Genomic DNA, 6,646 nt, shown 5'->3' on the forward strand with positions numbered 1-6,646 from the left:
ACACTTTTTTGCTTCAGACCATCCAGTACAGATGGGTATACAGAAAGAAGGAAGTAGTCTCAGTTCATTACATGTACATACCATCAGACTTCAAAACTCAATGCTCACCAGTAAGCCACAATTGTGGGGTTTTTTTTGTTTGTTTGTTTTTGTTTTTGCTATCAGGTTTATTCCAAAAAGACTATCTCAGGCTTTTGACCTATCTCTTTATTACAATAGTGGTTATGACCTCTTAAGCCTGTGAGCCTGTAAACATGCTGTTCCTCCTGCTAAGAACTCATCTTTACTTTTTTATGTGGTTAGCTGCTCTTCCTCCTTCAGTTATTAGTGTGTACTGATGCCAGCCTGTCCTGTACCACTAGCTTAGGTGGGGTCTCCCTGCTGTATGTTCACATAGCCCTTGTAGTTTTCCTATTATAACCTTTATGTCACTTTATTTAATTACTTGTTCAAGCTTCCCTACTAGGTTCTGTGTAAGTAAGAACACAGAACTCATCTTTTTTAAAAAAAATTCTTGTCTCAATTTTTAAAATAATTTTTTTATTTCAATAGTTTTGGGGGTACAGGTGTTTTGGGTTACACGGATAAGTCCTTTAGTGGTGATTTCTGCGATTTTGATGCACCCATCACCATTACCCAAGCAGTATACACTGTACCTAATAGGTTGTCTTTTTTTTTTTTTTTTTTTTTTTGAGATGGAGTCTTGCTCTGTCACCCAGGCTGGAATGCAGTGGCCAATCTCGGCTCACTGCAACCTCTGCCTCCCAGATTCAAGCAATTCTCATGCCTCAGCCACCCGAGTAACTGGGACTACAGGCACACACCACCATGCCTGGCTAATTTTTGTATTTTTAGTAGAGACGGGGTTTTGCCATGTTAGCCAGGCTGGTCTTGAACTCCTGGCCTCAAGCAATCCACCCGCCCCGGCCTCCCAAAGTGCTGAGACTACAGGCGTGAGCCACCGCACCTGGCCCCACTATGTAGTCTTTTATCCCTCACCCCCACCCAACCTTCCCCACACCTGAATACCCAAAGTACATTATATCATTCTTACGTCTTTGCATCCTCATAGCTTAGCCCCTGCTTATAAGCGAGAACATACTATATTTGGTTTTCCATTCTGGAGTTACTTCACTTAGAATAATGGCCCCCAGCTCCATCTAAGTTGCTACAAAGGACATTATTTTGTTTTCTATGGCTGAGTAGTATTCCATGGTGTGTGTGTGTGTGTGTGTGTGTATCACATTTTCTTTATTTACTTGGGTGATGGGCATTCAGGTTTGTTCCATATTTTTGCAGTTGCAAATTATGCTGCTATAAACGTGTGTGCAGGTGTCTTTTTCATATAATGAATTCTTTTCCTTTGAGTAGATATGCAGTAGTGGGATTGCTGGATTGAATGGTAGATCTACTTTTAATTCTTTAAGGAATCTTCATACTGTTTTCCATAGTGGTTGGACTAGTTTACATTACCACCAGCAGTATAAAAGTGTTTTCTTTTCACCACATCCACACCAACATCTATTGTTTTTTCACTTCTTAATTATGGCTATTCTTGCAGGAGTAAGTTGGTATCTCATTGTGGTTTTAATTTGCATTTCCCTGATAATCAGTGATGTTCAGCATTTTTTGATATGTTTGTGGGCTGTTTGTATATCTTCTTTTGAGAATTGTCTATTCACATCCTTTGCCCACTTTTTGATGGGATTATTTGTGTTTTTCTTGCTGATTTGTTTGAGTTCTTTGTAGATTCTGGATATTAGTCCTTTGTCAAATACATAGTTTGTGAATATAGAAACTCATCTTTTTTATTCATCATTGTACCATCAGTCTAGAACAGTGTCTGGCAAATCCTCATGTACTACTATCCACAAGTTTGTGTGTTTCTATTATTTTTAAAAGTGGTTGTAGTTTTGTTTGTTTGTTTGTTTTTTGAGACAGAGTCTTGCTCTGTCACCCAGGCTGGAGGTGCAATGGAGTGATCTGGGCTCACTGCAACCTCCGCCTCCCAGGTTCAAGCAATTCTCCTGTCTCAGCCTCCTGAGTAGCTGGGATTACAGGTGCACACCACCATGCCTGGCTAATTTTTTGTATTTTAGTAGAGATGGGGTTTCACCGTGTTGCCCAGGCTGGTCTCAAACTCCTGAACTCAGGCAATCCACCCACCTTGGTCTCCCAAAGTGCTAGGATTATAGGCGTGAGCCACTGCGCCCAGCCTACAGGTGGTTGTGGTTTTAAAGTCCTGTTTTATTATTGATCTATTAAATTTATTCAGCAGATATTTGAGAACCTACTACTTAGGTGCTGGTGATAGAGCAGTGAACAAAACAAAGGTCCCTTCTGTCATGGAGCTTACATTCCAGTTGGGGGAGACAGATTTTAAAAGTATGTAATATGTCAGGTAATGATTAAATGCTAAAGGGAAAAAAAAGCAGAGTAAGGGCTAACTGGCAGGAAGTAGAAGTTAATGCAACCAACCGCATCTCAGCTCACTGCAACCTCCACCTGCTGGGTTCAAGCGATTCTCCTGCCTCAGCCTCCCGAGTAGCTGGGGTTACAGGTGACTGCCACCACGCCCAGCTAATTTTTGTATTTTTTTAGTAGAGACGGAGTTTCACCATGTTGGCCAGGCGGGTCTCAAACTCCTGACCTCAGGTGATTCACCCGCGTCGGCCTCCCAAAGTGCTGGGATTACAGGTGTGATCCACTGCACCCAGCCAACCTCATTTTTTAAAGTTTTTTTTTTTCTTTTTTTTAAACAAGAGAAAATAGATACATGTTGGTCAGTGCTAATTGTCCATATTCACATAGACACATGGTGTACTTTCTGAGCCCAATATACAGAGAAAGGAAGCGAGAAGCTAGAATTCTATGCACTGCTACGCAGGAGCCTAGCACCCTCCAGCTTCCAGGAGAGCGAAGGGAGCAGGCTTTTCTTTTTTCCCACAGAACTCGGTGGTGTTGATTCCATACAGTTTTTATTTAGACAGGAAGGGATAAAAATGAATTTCGAACAGAAAGTAGTGGAGACTCTTTTCTCATTGTATTCTGCTCAAGATATTTCCCCCAATTAAGTGTAGAGAAAAAGAGACCTCAAGAATAGGGCGACTGAGCACAAGAGGCAAAAACAAAACAAAACAGACTACGACTTGCTCCCAGGGACTGGAGAAAATTTAAAAAGGGGAAGGTTGGAATCCATCAGTATTCTATCAGTCATCTCTTTCGTCCTCCTCTCCTTCCTCCCTTTCATCATCATCTTCTTCACATTCATCTTCATCCCCTTCTTCATCAGTATCTTCTAATCCTTCCTCCTCCTCATTATCGTCATCATCTCCTTCTTCATCATCCATATCGGGAACCAAGTAGTACTGTAATGGGTTTGGCCAAATATCAGCTTTGATGTCCTCTCCTAAGTCATCGGCCCCTGCATCAGAATGGTCAGTAAACCAGATCAAGAAGCTCTCTGGTGCCTCATGCTGCCTCTTCTTGCTGGCTTTATTCTGCATTTGACTTAAACGTTTCATCACATCCTTTTCAGATTTCCATTTGATTTCAGTGGACTTTGAAGATGGATTACCACTCTCATTCAGATGAAATTCTTCAGAGAGAACTTTATTTTCAAAGTAAGGATTTTCATCAAAATAAAAATCTACTATGTAACCTGATTTAATATCTTCAAATTCTGTCACTTCAACTCTGGTCAAATAATGCAATGCCTCTTCGTTTTCCTTCCCAAGGAGTGCGACACTTGTAAATGATTGCCAAATGTTGTTACCCCAAAATTTAGGATTTTGGAGATCACTTCTGACCTCTTCTGAAAAAATGGTTGGCGGAGTTTGTTATATTTCTGTTCTACTTTCAAAATCTCCTCACTGTCTTGTTCATTAAGTCTGTCTATTTCATTTTGTATTTCATCAATGTGTTCAATCAATCTTGCTGTTCTTTTTCGCCCTTCTTTGGCAAGCCTACAGAGGCCGAAGTCTCCTCTGGTCTCAGAACAGGAGGTGGTCTTGGTGTCTTCTTTTGAGACAGGAGGGGAGACTGACATTTGGGGGCCATGCTGCTAGGGAAGCCCAAGAACCAGACCACCAGTCTCCTTGCTCTTCAGGAAGCAGGCAGAAAACTCTAATTTCTTATATTTAATTTCATGAACATAGCTTATATGTTAGCAAGTTTAAGGTCATTTTTGACATTCCCTTTGAGGCCTACCATGTGGTCATTACATTGTGAATCATCCATATGTGTTTGAAATAATGTGTACTCTCATTTGGGTACAGAGTTCTTTAATACTCTGTTAGAAATGGAGGTCCAGAACCTGGAGGCAGAATAGGGAAAGGAATATCCTTCTCTATTTACCATTAAAATTCAATCAAAGTGGGAGGCCCAATGGATAACAGGAGTATTCCTGGAAGCCATTCCTACATGGGCATGGCTAGCAATATCTTAACAATACATAGAAATGACCATGAACCACACAAAAATATCCCACTAAACCCAAAGTAAATGTATCTCCAGCTCAGCTTGCTCTTTGCTTCCTAGAGAGATGGAAAGTAGATTAGTAGTTGCCTGGGGCTGGAGGTAAGAATGGAGAGTGATGCAAATGAGCCTGAGGAATCTTTCTAGAGTGATGGAAATGTTCTAATTGATTGTGGTGACTGTTGCATAACTCTGTAAATTTGCCAAAAATAACTTTTATTAAATGAAAGTTATGATATGTAGATCATATCTTAATAGAACTGTTTACAAAGTTTTTTTTTTTGAAAAGCGAGATCAGAGATTCGAATGTGAAAAGGCTGTGACATATCAGTAAAACTTACAAACTAGCTCACATTGAGTAATCGTTTTATCTCATTGAGAGTCCTATATACCGTGGGAAAGTTTGCTGTGCACCCGAAACATCTATGTGTGCTGAGCGACTTTGTGGACGGTGCCTCCCTGGTAAACCCACTCTGTCTGCAGTGTCCGAAGCTTCTCCCACAGGAGTTTGCTAATCCCACCTTTGTGGCCAGATTCTGTGCTGCAAAACAGACATCTCCTCCCCCTCTTCTCCATTCCCCTCCTTCCTAATAAAACTCTTTTCTGGAGAAGCTGAGGTCAACATCAGATTTCAAATATTTAAAGTGGATACAAAACTATTTCAGCAATGCAGACAATTAGGTGCATTGTTGTGGTCAATGGAGTTGTTGGTAAAACATGTCTCCTGATATCCTACACAACAAATTTCCATCCTAATAGGTACAGATTGTTTTTGACAACTATGCACTCACAGTTAGGATTGGTGCAGAGCCATATACTCTTGGACTTTTAATACTGCAGGGCAAGAAGATTATGACAGATTATAACTGCTGAGTTATCCACACAGATATTATTTCTAGTCTCTCCGTGGTCTCTCCATGTTCATTTTAAAGTATGAAAGAAAAGTGAGGGCCTGAGATAACTAACCACTGTCCAAAGGCTCCTTTCTTCCTTGTCATGACCCAAATTGATCTCAGAGGGTCTATTATTGAGAAAATTACCAAGAACAAACAGAAGCCTATTACTCCAGAGACTGCTAAAAAGCCAGCCCACAACCTGAAGGCTGTCAAGTATATGGACGGTCCTATACCCACACAGCAAGACCTAAAGAATGGATTTGACAAAGCAATATTGGCTGTCCTGGAGCCTCCAGAACTGAAGAAGAGCTGCAAGCCTATGCTGCTATGAACATCTCTCCAGAGCCCTTTCCGCATAGCTGGTGTAGGCATCATACTAAAAGCAATGTTTAAATCAAACAAAAGAGTAAAAATTAAAATTCATTTCTGCAATAATGACAAATACCCTGCACCAACCCACATGCATCCATGTGAGACAGGGATTAGAGGTATGGCCCACTTCTCCCTCCCAATACTACTTAATTCTGAGTAATTGTGTATTGTTAGAAAAGTGATCAGTACTCATTTTTGGTTTTTGTTTCAAAAAACAATTTTGTTTTTACTTAAATGCAAGGCATGTTTGTGATGACTGGAAGAGACTAATTGGAATTGCTGAAGCTGCTCCCTGAGTCCATTCTGGAAGGTAATCTGGGACATCTTAGTGGGGTTTTATTTTTCCTCTTTTTTGAAGGAGGAGTGTCTGTAGTGTTTGTTTTTTAGTCTTTTTTCTTTTCTTTTCTCTTTTGTAATTCATTAACCAGTGGTCCGTCCTTAAGAGGAGAAGGACGGATTGATTCCATATTCAACTTCCTAGATCTAGTTTTAAAAACATGTTCCCTATCTGGGGTGCTTTTAGGAAAGAATATAGTAAATGCCTTATTTAATAACATACTCCTTTTTGAAAATTATCTTTTCTCTCCACCCTTGAGTAGGCTCACTATTTGATGAAACTCATGAAAGTGGGTGGAACTTGTCTTGCCCCTGTTCTTTTCTGGGATGCACTAAATACGTGACTGTGACTTTCAAGGAAATTTGTTTGCCAGTTGCTGATTTTTGGGGAAGTTAATTTCTAACTTCTTTCATTGATGAATAAAAGTATTGCACCTTTGAAATGCAACAAGTGGATTGAGTTTGTAACTTAAAAAACTTTTTTCCCCTGTCAGTCATTTTCTTATATTGCTTATTATAGACTTGCAATCAATAGTATATGATGTTTCTAGAGTGCAGCTGAAGAC

The 6,646-nt window shown here is 40.2% G+C and overlaps 2 pseudogenes; one reads left to right on the top strand and one right to left on the bottom strand.

Moving 5' to 3' along the window:
* Positions 1 to 3,209: 3,209 nt before the first annotated feature.
* Positions 3,210 to 4,059, bottom strand: LOC116462628 (protein SET-like; annotated as a pseudogene).
* A 1,084-nt stretch (positions 4,060 to 5,143) lies between these two features.
* Positions 5,144 to 5,703, top strand: LOC116462632 (cell division control protein 42 homolog; annotated as a pseudogene).
* The last annotated feature ends 943 nt before the right edge of the window (positions 5,704 to 6,646 follow it).

The sequence above is a fragment of the Hylobates moloch genome, unplaced genomic scaffold, assembly GCF_009828535.3.
Source record: "Hylobates moloch isolate HMO894 unplaced genomic scaffold, HMol_V3 SCAFFOLD_3, whole genome shotgun sequence".
NCBI lineage: Eukaryota > Metazoa > Chordata > Mammalia > Primates > Hylobatidae > Hylobates > Hylobates moloch.